At 41.3% G+C, this 13904-nt stretch overlaps 1 protein-coding gene and 1 pseudogene across 6 annotated transcripts in view; both read left to right on the top strand.

The window, feature by feature from the left end:
• ADK (adenosine kinase) overlaps positions 1 to 13904 on the top strand; it is a 566335-nt gene that overhangs the window by 508350 nt on the left and 44081 nt on the right. The window lies entirely within an intron of this gene.
• LOC101014432 lies at positions 4651 to 8235 on the top strand (annotated as a pseudogene).

The raw sequence follows: 13904 nt of genomic DNA on the forward strand, positions 1-13904 counted from the left end.
GAGGAGTTCGAGACCACCCTGGCCAACATGGTGAAACCCTGCTTCTACTAAAAATACAAAAATTAGCCGAGTGTGGTGGCCAGCGTCTATGGTCCCAGCTACTCAGGAAGCTGAGACAGGAGAATCACTTGAACCCAGGAGGTGGAGGCTGCCAAGATCTCGCCACTGCACTCCCGTCTGGGCGACAGAGTGAGACTCTGTCTCAAAAAAAAGAAAAAAAGTAATTGCTAATGCCTAATGTTGCACCTTACAGCTCACATAGAACATTTTGTATTATCTAAAATGAGGTATTAAAATAGATGAACAAACTGATATCTGGGCTGGGAGGGAGTTGTTCCTTCTTTTATTTCTTTGGGGTACCACTAGCACAGCTTGTCAGTACATTAAAAATAGAGACTTTTTGGCATTACTTTGTTTTTTACAAGATTAACTAGCACAGCACAAATTTCTTGTGCCTAGGTATAACCAGTGTTGAGACTTCACATACCACACACAATTAAAGACACCAACCTTGTAGTACTGACAGCGATATTATGCCCAGTTTGTATATGGTGTCTGGGTCATCTGAGGAAGTAAAAATAGTATTGTGATCTGTGAACAGGCCAAGTCTAGCAGGTGCCATTTGCATAGACTAGAGTATAAATAGTATCCTCTAAAGCTATATGATGTAATGTCCCTAAAATGAATTATCTCCCATCTTCTTTCATTCTCAGAAACAAAAATACTGATTCTTGTATTGTTTGATGGAAAACTATTAATTGTTCAACATAACTAGCAAAGTATAAAGACTTGACACCTAATGACTTCTTTTTTCTCTGAGAGTTAGAATTAGTATGTAGCTTAAGAAGAGCTGTAGGCATTTAGAATGATATTTGGGGCAGTGAAGGGGAAATGGAGGCATCAGCTAGGGATAGTTTAGAACCAGTTCTGAATGGAATTGCCAAAATTAGGTATAGTATTAGAAAATATGGCCTATTTTGACACAGGATCTTGAATTTTTTTTTAATAGGCTTGTGCCATTCTTCTTAATCTAATAGGCATTGCCTATCCTGAATTATGGAGAACTGGTTTGTCTAGTGACATCCCATATGTTATAGGAAGAATGTTTCCTTCTTTAAAATTTTTTGATAGACACTTGAGTCAAATGAAGAAATCCCAGATGAAAAATTTCAGAAAGGACATTCTACTGTCTTGTTTGGAAAATTGTCCCTTTCAGCTAGTTGTAAGCCAAAGGAGAAAACTTAAGGGATTTTATTATGCAGCTACATTTTTTAACTGATAACAGTTAGCCTTCCCTGTCCTTTCCTGCCTAAACAGATCCTGATGCTGCAAACCAACATTTCTTTCTGTTTTTATCACTGTTGATGCAGGTTATTTAAAAGAGAATCAGTGGTATGGTAGCAAATGTTTTATGACTGGCTTTCAGGAAAAAATAACGTAGATTAGTTGCAATTGTGTCATGCTTTAAATACTCCCACCATCAATGTGAGGTCACTGAATGCAGATTTGAGAAGAGCTTTGTATATGCAGAATTAATTCTCATTAGCCACTCTGGCTCCAGCACACCACTGACAGTTAAAAGAGGTGGATGACTGATGTGAGCAACCACGTGAATGAATGTCAAAAACATTATGCTAAAAAAAAGTGCTGAGATAAGAAGCCAGATATAAAAGAACATATACTGTATGTTTACATTTATTTGAATTTAGAACAGGCAATATTAATTTACAGTGATAGAAATCGGATCAGTAGCTTTTTGGTTTTTGTTTTATTGAGAAAGAATTTGGCTATGAAGGGATATGAAGGAACTTTCTTCTTTTTTTTTTTTTTTTTTTTGAGACAGAGTCTCGGTCTTGTCACCCAGGCTGGAGTGCAATAGTGCCATCTCGGCTCACTGCAACCTCTGCCTCCAGGTTCAAGCAATTCTCCTGCCTTAGCCTCCCAAGTACCTGGGATTACAGGTGCCCACCACCACGCCCAACTAATCTTTTTGTATTTTTAATGGAGACAGGGTTTCACCATGTTGGCCAGGCTGGTCTCGAACTCAGGACCTCAGATGATCCACCCACCTTGGCCTCCCAAGGTGCTGAGATAACAGGTATGAGCCGGCGCACCTGGCTGGGAACTTTCTTAGATAAAAATATTCATAGCAGCATTACCCAATAGAACTTTCTACAGAACTATCAGTGTAACAATTGTATTTTCAGTCCTTGCTTGGGAAAAATAAAAAACCAAACAGCAATTTAAAGATAGCCTAGTAGGCTAGGTGTGGTGGCTCACACCTGTAATCCTAGCATTTTGGGAGGCCGAGGCGGGCAGATCACTTGAGGTCAGAAGTTCGAGACCAGCCTGGCCAGCATGGTGAAACCCCATCTCTATTAAAAATACAAAAATTAGCCAGCTGTAGTGGCAGGCGCTTACAATCTAGGCTACTTGGGAGGCTGAGGCAGGAGAATCACTTGAACCTGGGTGGCAGAGGTTGCAGTGAGCTGAGATCAACGCCACTGCACTGCAGCCTGGGTGATAGAGTGAGACTTAGTCTCAAAAAAAAAAAGCCTAATTGTAAGATGGAACCCAGTATGCTAGTATATATTTTTAACAGTCAGTTCATAGCAAACCAAGCCCTAGTTTGTTGTGTTTTCTAATTTCCATGGTGTAAATACTCCCACCATGACTCACCGTTCAAACTACCAAGATGAAGGCATTGAATGGTGAGTTGGGAAGAGAAATGTACAATCAATTCGTAAGCCGGTGTGAACTCAATTTCTGAACTGCTTCTACCGATCACTATTATTGAGGGACTAAATTTTCTTGGTTTTAGTTTAATTCTTTAGATTATTCAATCTTTCCCAGAGCTGTGTCTTTGCCCAGAGACTTTATTGAACCTCAGATGTCTGACTAAGCTGTAGCTCAACTTTAGATCCTTTAACAGAAGGAAGAACATGAGGACCTGAGTGCAGTGGCTCACGCCTGTAATCCTAGCACTTTGGGAGGCTGAGGTTGGCAGATCACTTGAGGTCAGGAGTTCAAGACCAGCCTGGACCACAGGATGAAACCCTATCTCTACTAAAAATACAAAAATTAGTTGGGCATGGTGGTGGGCACCTGTAATCCCAGCTACATGGGAGGGTAAGGCAGGAGAATTGCGTGAACCCAGGAAGCAGAGGTTGTAGTGAGCCGAGATTATGCCACTGCTCTCCAGCCTGAGTGACAGATCTAGACTCTGTCTCCAAAAAAAAGAAAAGGAATAACATGAGTATTATCCTTCAAGTATTTCTGCAACTTTTTTTCCCCCCTGGTGCTGCAGCTTCTATTCATAAAGAATGGTGAGGAATACAACCAAGCTTTAAAATCAGTGTACTTGAGAGGTTTTGTTGTTGTTGTTTTTACAGGTAATTAACCATATGTTACACATTTTAATCTGCTTTTAAGTGCAAGAGAGATTGGCAAATGACTCAATAAAGAAAAGACTTCTGCTTAAATTGGATAAAATGGTTGTTTACTGGTGTTTATTGCTGTATTCCAAGTAGACAAGTAATCTGTGAATCTAGTTTAGTTTATTGGACAATAAATAGTACTCAAAACTTTTATCAGTGTTTGATTGTCAGGGTGCCCATTGAAATTGACTTCATACTTTAGGGAACTTTAATTTTATTGTACAGTATATACTGTTAAAAAAAAAAATCTTTGTCTTTCAGTATAAACCTATGACATTGCCTTGTGGCATTATTATCCCTGAAATGCTTTCTTGCTCTAAGATTTCTTCTATGCCATAGAGAAAAAAAGGAACTTTTGGTTACCTCCTATCTAATGCAGTTTTGGGTTTTTTTGTTTTGTTTTGTTTTGTTTTTTGTAAACTCTAAATATTTTCCATTGCCACCATCAACAATTCAAATAACAATCTTACTGAGGGAAAGTCCATGATTAGAAATAGCTGCTTCTTCAAAAATAAAGAACTTTGTATGTACATATCCATTTTGAAAATCTTGACCATTGTGCTCAGAAGAAGATATATGATTTTAAGAAGGGTCACATTTAGAATACCAATAATGTCCTACTCCTGCAATAATTGGAACCAGGCCACTAAAAAGAAAGCAACTGATGTTTGGCCTTTCAGTATTTTCTATAACTATGATGCCTTGGTCCAAATTATCTAATAAATGCTTCTTCCTATTCTCCCAGCCCTAAGAGTCCATGGTCTCTTTATAAAGAAGAATCATATACATACAGATATTACCTGAATTTATATGGCATCCTCATGAGGTGAATCCCGCATATGTCACTAGGATTCATTTGATTGCCCTGGTTTGATCCAATTCAAATATTAATTCAGGCCAGGTGCAATGGCACATGCCTATAATCCCAGCACTTTGGGAGGCTGAGGTGGGTGGATCACCTGAGTTCAGGAGTTTGAGGCCAGCCTGGCCAACATGGGGAAACCCCCATTTCTACTAAAAATACAAAAATTAGCCAGGTGTGATGGCAGGCACCTGTAGTTCCAGCAACTTGGGAGGCCGAGGCAGGAGGATTACTGGAACCCAGGAGGCAGAGGTTGCAGTGAGTAAGCCAAGATTGCACCACTGCACTCCAGCCTGGGTGACAAGAGCGAGACCCTGTCTCAACAGAAAAAAAAAAGGTGGGGGGGCCAATATGGGCCCAGGGCCTGCCATTCAGACTTCTGCTTGTTGTGGAGACCAAGGGCTGGCGGCAGGTTAGTCACAGGTGAAGAAAATGGGGTGAGCGAACCCAGCACTCTGCGAGGGCCCCAACCCCTCCTGACTGGGGCCCAGGAGCTCAACAGGCAGTGACCGGCAACCCCTTCACCCTGGGCCGCCTTCCCTTCATCAACTCTGGGAACCTTACTCTGGGGGTTGCAGTTGGGAGTCAAGAAGAAAACCTTCACCCCAAATATCATCAGTCAGAAGAACCCAAGGAAGAAGTAGCTGTCAAGAAGGAGAAACGTGAAAGGGACAGAGATGGACAGAGAGAGGTTCATGGACAGGGATGAGGCCGCCCAGAAGTGATCCAGTCCCACTCCATCTTTGAGCAGGCCCAGCTGAAATAATGAAGAAAAAAGGGAACTGGGATAAGATAGTGGATGTGTCAGACATGGGACCTTCTCATCATCAACATCAAAAAAGAGAAGAAAGAGATGGATGAAGACACGAAACATCTCACCATGCTGGAAAAGGGCGATTTCATCGATGACCCCAGGCTGAGGAATGACACTCGAAACATGCCTGTGCAGCTGTCATTGGCTCACTCAGGGTGGCTTTTTAAGGAAGAAAATGATGAACCAGTTGTTAAACCTTGGCTGGCTGGCCCCAAGGAAGAGGTAGGTGTACCTACTGTGAAATTGAAAGAGGAGCCACAAGATGAGGAGGAAGAGGCCAAGATGAAGGCTCCTCCCAGAGCAGCCAGGAAGGTTCCCTGGCCTCCCGAAGGACATACCTGTGGCAGAGCTGCTCAGGGAGCTGAGCCTCACCAAAGAGAAACTGCTGTTCCTCCAGCTGCCAGACAACTCTCCCGGGCCACCCACCACCCAGCTCATCAAGGCAGAGGTACAGGGCGAGGATAGACAGGTGGTACTCATCAAGCAGGAGAAAGACCAGGAAGCCAGGCTGGCAGAGAATGCTTCTATCCTAGCTGACCTGACAGAGGGTCAGGTTGGCAAGCTGCCCATCCACAAATCCAAAAGGGTGCAACCCCTCCTGGGCAAGGTTACTCTGGATGTGACCATGGGAACCGCCTGCCCTTTCCTGCAGGAGAGGGTGTCTGTGGGCCTTGGAGGTAGGACCAGGGAGACATGTGAAGCACAAACTTGTGTGTTCCCCCAATTTTGAATCCCTCTTAGATCACAAACGCTGGTAAAATGATCAGATGGAGGAGGATGGCGGGCAGCTGCTGTCTGCTCCAGACATGTTGTTCTCGAATCTCTGCAACCCAGGAGAGGCCAGTTGAGCCCACCCACTCCAACCTTTGGCAGCCATTGTCCCAGTTTCCCCCAGAGCCCACGGGGCTTTCTCCCACAGCAACTGTGAATGCCACAGTGACTTTCCCACAGTGTGGAGATGGCACATCCTTGCTGCTGGGGACTTGTCCATGCTATTTATTTTTGTATTTGTGTCTTAATCTCTTCAACTGACTGCATCCTCCCAAGGGAGGGGGGAGGATCTGTGGGAAGGTGCAGGCTTTTGGTGGCTGTTGGGGCATCAGGCAGGAAGTGTGAGGACTGCAGCTTTTGCTGGTGCTCCCTTCTTCCTCCCAGAGGCAGCGTAGGAGAGAGAGCAAGGATTGAGTCTGAGACTTAAGCATGGGGTCCCAGCTCATCAGTTCCTGGTTGATGAAAAAAACTACCTAACTTTTCTGAGCCTCCTGTTCCTCATCTAACAAAAATGGGGATGATACCTACTTCGCAGGGTTGACGTGAGGATTACATGGGATATTATAGATGAAAACTCCTTGCACAAGGCCAGAACCAGTAGCCACTCAATAAATGTTAATTTCCTTTTAAGTAAATAAATAAATAATCAAGTGTTAATTCAAAGTCCCACGAGAGCATTCTATGTTTTGGGGTTTTCGTTTTGTTTTGTTTTAGAGACAGGGTCTCATTATTTCACCTAGGCTGAAGTACAGTGGCACAATCACAACTCACTGCATCCTCGAATTCCTGGACTCAAAAGGATCCTCCTGCCTCAGCCTCCTGAGTAGCTAGAACTATGAGCATGTGCTACCATACCTAGCTAACTTTTTTTAACCTGTAGACTGCCTCTGTGGACAGGTTTTTAAATTTTTTGTCAAAACGGGATCATGCTTTGTTGCCCAGGCTGGTCTTGAGTTCCTGGCCTAAAGTGTTCCTCCCACCTTGGCTGAGACGACAGGTGTGAGCCACTGCACCTGGTCAGCCTTCTATCTTTAAACAGGATCTGATTCTAGATTCATCAACTCATAAATATGTCCTCATTTTAAAATGATGGAATGATAGAAAGTGAAAGCACCAATCAAATAATATTTTCATTATTTCCAGAATGTGTTCAGCACAGTTAGGTCTGGAAAGATTTTTGGGAAAGGTTGTGCAAGGTTGAATTTATTCATTCCTTCTAAATTTCAAGCAATTGTATGATTTACTTTTATATAAGCATCTGAAATGCTAAATTATTAAATCCCAGTGGCAGGATCATTGACAACTAGAAACTTGAGTTTATTTGCTTACGTGGTTTACTAAACTAAGCTAGAGAAACATAGTACAGTTATTTACTACTTAATATCAGCCAGAAAATGTATAGTGAGTTCATACTATACTAGATTCTGGGAAAGAATCAAATGTAAAACATACACCAGTCTCAAGGAACTTAAAATCTAGTAGGAAGAATCATTATATTCAACAATAAATGTTAATTGAGCACCTACTCTCTACCAGATACAGTACTAAGAGCTGGGAATAAGATTAAGTCATAATTCCTACCCATAAGGAGCTCAAAGTTTAGTTGAGAAGACATTTGTAAAGAAGTAATTATAACTATGATAGATACTTTCCTGAAAGTATGTGAAGGTTATAAGTGATGGCATAAAAGAGAATGATCAGTTCTGCTTGGAGGCCAAGGACTATAGCCAAGAAGACATGCCTTATTTGGAACTAAGAGTGAAAAACAATTTGAAATGTAGACTTGATATATACATAAGAATAAAAGACCATGGCACATTTGGGAAATCATGAGTATGACCAAAGAGTAACTGTTTGACTAAAGTTACTCTTTTGGTCAGGGAAAGGTAAAGTTTGAACAAAGGCTGGATTCATATCCTAGAGTTAAGAGTTCATTCAATATAGAACCATTGAAGAGTTTTTAACAGGGGAATAACATCAGATTTGTATTCATGAAAAATTACTCCATTTATTCATCATATATTTATTGAGCCCCTATAATATACCAGGCATAGTTCTGGATGCTAGCGATCATCAGAAAAAAATATTGCCTTTTCTATAACTCCTCTTACCTAGGCAGCCAAGTTTTGTGCCCTGAGCCCTAGCTCCTTTCCTGTGCTCAACTGAGTGAATCAGGGTTAGAAACCTCACCAAAGGTAGACAGTCCATAGATGATCAGTGAACTATGAGCTAATACAGCAGAGGAAACTAGTTTTTTGTCTGATTTTGAGATAGGATCTCCCTCTGTCACCCAGGCTGGAGTACAGTGGTGCTATCATGGCTCACTACAGCCCCAACCTCCTGGGTTAAAGCAATCCACCCACCTTAGTTAGCCTCCCAAGTAACTGGGACTATAGGCACGCACCACCATGCCCAGCTGACTTTTTATTTTTTTTGTAGAGACAGCCTGTTGTGCAGGCTGGTCTCAAACTCCTGGGCTCAAGTGATTCTCCTATTTCAGCCTCCCAAGGCTCTGGGATTACAGGCATGAACCACCATGCCTGACTGGAAACCAGTTCTTCAGATAAGAGAGTGCAGCAGATAACATTTAAAGAAGTAGAGACCAGGTTGAAATGAACAGCTTTATAGTAAGATTAAAGTGATATGCTTCATTTAGTGAACTTATTAAAGATAACAGAAACCTCATTAATTCATATTGTGTGTGTGTGTATATATATATAGAGAGAGAGAGACAGAGAGAGAGAGAGCATCTGAAATGCTAAATTATTAAATCCCAATGGCAGGATCATTGACAACTAGAAACTTGAGTTTATTTACTTACGTGGTTTACTAAACTAAGCTAGAGAGAGACAGAGAAAGAGAGAGTCAGGTGCAGTGGCCCACACCTATAATCCCAGTACTTCAGGAAGCCAAGGTGGGAGGATCACTTGAGTCTAGGAGTTTGAAACCAGCCTAGGCAACATAGGGAGGCCCTATCTCTATTAAAAAAAAAAAAAAAAAGATTAACTGGGCATGGTGGCGCATGCCTGTGGTCCCAGCTACGTAGGAAGTTGAGGCAGGAAGATCATTTGAACCCGGAGCTCAAGGCTGCTGTGAGCTGTGATGGCACCACTGCACCCGAGCCTGGGTGACAGAGAGAGATCCTGTCTCTAAAAAATTTCTTAAATGCACTCACATACACTAAACCAAGGGGAAATAAGGTTTTAGAGCAGTAATTCCATCTATCATTGTTTTCTTGGTCATTTTTCCATGGAAAACTATTTTTGTATTCAAAGTCAACACTCATTCACTTATATATTTACATTCAAAAGTGAAGACCTTAACTGGAATTAACTTGAAACATTTATGGAAAATTAGATGCAAACATGAACAAATTAAGAGATTTTACCACAAATAATGATGTAGAGGCAGGTAGTCTGCAAGGTCAGAACCATGCCTTCAGAAGCAGCAATTTTAAGTGAGACCTGAATCTCCTATACTCAAAGGTCTCGCATTAGTCAGCATTCTCTAGAGGGATAGAACTAATAGTATATATACATATACATACATATATACACATATACATACATACATATATACACACACACACATACATACATATATATATATGAGTTTATTAACTAGTATTAACTCACACGATCACAAGGTCCCACAATAGACCATCTACAAGCTAGGAGCAAGGAAGCCAGTCTGAGTCTCAAAGCTGAAGAACTTGGAGTCCGATGTTCGAGGGCAGGAAGCATCCAGCACAGGAGAAAAATATAGGCTGGGAGGCTAAGCCAGTCTGGACTTCTCATGTTTTTCTGCCTTCTTTATACTCTCTGGCAGCTGATTAGATGGTGCCCACCAAGATTAAGGGTGGATCTGCCTTCCCCAGCCCACTGACTCAAATGTTAATCTCCTTTGGCAACACCCTCACAGACACACCCAGGATCAATATTTTGCATCCTTCCATCCAATCAAGTTGATACTCAGTATTAACCATCACAAGTTTCATTTCAAGATTAATAATATCCTTGTCCATTTAATCATTAAAAAGAATGCTTATTATCTGTCAACTTTTACTCTAAGTGCTTTATATGTTTTAACTAATTTACTCCTCACAAAAATCCTATAAGTACCTATAAATGCTATTATTGTTCCTTTTTTCTTTCTTTCTGAGATAACGTCTGGCTCTGTCACCCAGGCCGGAGTGCAGCGGCATGATCTCGACTCACTGCAATTTCCTGCTCCTGGACTCTAACCATCCTCCCACCTCAGCCTCCCGAGTAGCTGGGACTACAGGAATGCACTACCACATCCGGCTAGTGTTTTTGTATTTTTTGTAGAAATGGGGTTTTGCCATGCTACCCAGGCTGGTCTCGAACTTGTTAGCTCAAACGATCCGCCCATCTCAACCTCCCAAAATGCTGGGATTACAGACATGTGCCACCATGTCTAGCCTCCTATTTTAAATATGAGAAAATTGGCCTGGCACAGTGGCTCGTGCCTGTAATCCCAACACTTTGGGAGGCCGAGGTAGGAAGATTACTTGAGCTTAGGAGTTTGAGACCAGCCTGGGCAACATGGCGAAAACTCATCTCTACAAAAAATTAGCTGGGCATGGTGGCATGCACCTGTAATCCCAACTACCTGGGAGGCTGAGGTAGGAGGATCACTTGAGCCAGGGAAGTTGAGGCTGTAGTGGTGAGCCGAGATCGCACCACTGCCCTCTAGCCAGGGTGACAAAGTGAGACCCTGTCTCAAAAAAAAAAGGGGGCCGGGCACGGTGGCTCATGCCTGTAATCCCAGCACTTTGGGAGGCCGAGGCGGGTGGATCATGAGGTCAGAAGTTCGAGACCAGCCTGGCCAATATGGTGAAACCCCATCCCTACTAAAAATACAAAAATTAGCCAGGTGTGGTGGTGCACACCTATAATCCCAGCTGCTCAGGAGGCTGAGGCAGAAGAATCGCTTCAACTCAGGAGGCAGAGGTTGCAGTGAGCCGAGATTGTGCCACTGCACTCCAGCCTGGGTGACAGAGTGAGACTCCATCTCAAAGAAAAAAATAAAAGCAAAAAAAAGGAGAATTTAATTTGATTACCAGATTGTAAATGGCAAATCTGGAATGTGAACCCAAGCATTCTGACTTATATTCTTAACCACAGTTATACTCCCTCTATTCTCTATGGAGAATTTATCAACTTAATTTAGTCAAATTTGGTTATCAGTACCAGGCTTACGGGAATTTAAATGTCAGTTAACTGCTGTATAACGATGAATCAAAATCTATTTATTCCATGATCACCTTTTTTTCAGAAAAGTAGTTGCAACATTACTTGAATGACAACTTTGGGATCACATTTTACTACTTCTCTTTCATTCATTTGTCCCAAATTCCTGCCTTTGCCATGGGACCCTAGGCAGTTGACAAACTCTGTGAGCCTCAGTGTCATCATTTATAAAATAAGATTAGTGATACCTTACTCATTTGAGAATTAGATGAGATAAAGTATACAAAGCATTTGGTGCAGTGCTTTTTCACTCAGATAACTACTGTTGCATTCCATTGCCTGATGTATCAAATCCAAACTTTTGCCTAGCTTTCAAAGTCTCCCTAGAAATGGCTAGATCCCACTCATCTTGATTTATTTCTTGCCTTACTTGATACATAAACTTTCTTCTGTCTCTGTTCCTCTTGGGACATACACACCTTTCTTTTCCTCTCTTCTTCATTATCCACATCTTTAAGACCTAGTTTAAGTTCAGTCTTCTCCGTGAAAGCATCTCCAGTTAAACTCATATTGTTTCTTCCCTTTTTTGAACTCCTGTTGAAGTTATAATAGATATTACATTGTGTGACATTTCACAGATTCTTTGATATATGCTAGGTTTCTCTTTCCATCTAGATTCTAAGCTCCTTGAGAAGACAGATCATGTCTTAATATTTTTCTGTATCTCCCCCAGAGGATCTAACAGAGTATCATAACTATTGTTCTATGAGATCTAATGAGCTCATAGCTATTGTTCAACAAATACTTATTACCTGATTGAAGAAAATAAGCTCCTAAAAATACCTTATAATATTATATAGGTCTTCATATTGTCAGTGTGTTTTTATAACACTGTTAATACTTAATCCATATAATAGTCACAGAAAATAGGTAGAACAGATATTATCTTCATTTTTTAGGTAATAACACTGAGTTTAAATTACATTGTGGCTTGCCCAAGGATTCTTGATAAGTAGCATTATTGACCCCACCCCCAACCCCTGCCATTCCAGTCCATTGTGCATTCTCTATCAGGCTGCCAAAATATTTTTTTTTCCTTTTGAGACAGGGCGTTGCTCTGTCACGCAGGCTGTAGAGCAGTGGCACAATCATAGCTCACTGCAGCCTCGACCACCTGGGCTCAAGCCCACCTCAGCCTACTGAGTAGCTAGGAATATAGATATGCACCACCACACCCAGCTAATTTTTACATTTTGAGTAGAGACGAAGTTTCGCCATGTTCCCAGTCTGGTCTCAAACTCCTGGGCTCAACCAGTCCTCCCGCCTCAGCCTCCCAAAGTGCTGGAATTACAGACATGAGCCAGTGTGCCAGTAATATTTTCAAATCAAAGATGAGATTGCATCACTCCCTTTTTTAAAACCTTCCAACACTTTCCCATTTTACATAGAATGAAATCCTGCAAAACCCCCACATTCACTATACTCCAGGTACAGTGGCCTTCTTTAGCTTCAGCAGTCTTAGTTTGCCAAGCTTGTTGCTAGTCTGGGGCCTCTGCACTTGAATGTTCTACCCCTGGAACTTTACATGGCTTGCTCCTTCTTGCCCTTGAAATCTCAACTCAAATATCACCTCCTCAGTGAGAAAGTAACACCTATGTAAATTAACTCTCCTCCCTTGTCACACTTCATCATATCATCCTGCTTTATTTTTTCTATGGCACCTATTAATATCTCAAGTTAGGCCGGACTATGGTAGCGCATGCCTGTAATCCCAGCACTTTGGGAGGCCAAGGTGGGTGGATCATGGATCACTTGAGCTCACAATTTTAAGGTAAGCCTGGCCAACATGATGAAACCCTATCTCTGCTAAAAGAACAAAAAGTTAGCTGGGCGTAGTGGTGCACGCCTGTAATCCCAGCTACTCTGGAGGCTGAGGCACAAGAATAGCTTGAACCCAGGAGGCGGAGTTTGAAGTGAGCCAAGATCGCACCACTGTACCCCAGCCTGTGCAACAGAGCAAGATTCTATCTCAAACAATATATATATATATCAAATTAGCTTGTTTATATATTTGTTACTTGTGTATTGTCTATCCCCAGTAGAATGTTGGCCTCATACAACCAGAGTTTTTATCCTATTCACATCTGTATTCCCAGTCCCTAATAAAGTACCTGACACATGGTAGTCTTAATAAATATTTATTAAATAAAATAGCTAAACCCAAACTAGACTAAAACTATGGCTTTTTTGTTCCTAATCCAGTGTACTTCCCATGAACATTTAATTTTTCCTACTTTTTGTGAAAGTACTTATACGTTTGGAACTACAGTAAGAATTGATGTTCAGAACAATGACATTAAGATGTGCAGGAGGATTGTCTATTATCAAAGAAAAATTTTATTCAGTTCAAAAAGCTAAACTAATTAAAGCAGGGATATCATGGCATATTATTATATTAATACATTTAGAAAGATTTCCAAATAAAAAGACTTTCTGCTTTTTCTTTAGTTAACTAGAAAATTAAATTAACTCAGAGCTCTTTATTCCCCAAAAGTCCTTGTTAATTAGGATTGTTCTATAAATCTCTATTATTAGCAGAGTTCATCATCTGTTTTATTGCCCTGTTTATTAGGGCAGCCTGAGCAGGGTGTCTTTGCTCATATCCTGATATGTGTGTCCTAGTGAAAAGAAAAGCATTTCCGGATTCTCATTTTTTCCCTATTCCTTGATATAGGCGTATTTCATGCTGTTAGTATAACAGTTTCGTTTCCTTCTATCAGTTCTCTATATAAAGCTGGAATGATGAT

Source organism: Papio anubis, chromosome 11 (assembly GCF_008728515.1).
Source record: "Papio anubis isolate 15944 chromosome 11, Panubis1.0, whole genome shotgun sequence".
Classification (NCBI taxonomy): Eukaryota; Metazoa; Chordata; class Mammalia; order Primates; family Cercopithecidae; genus Papio; species Papio anubis.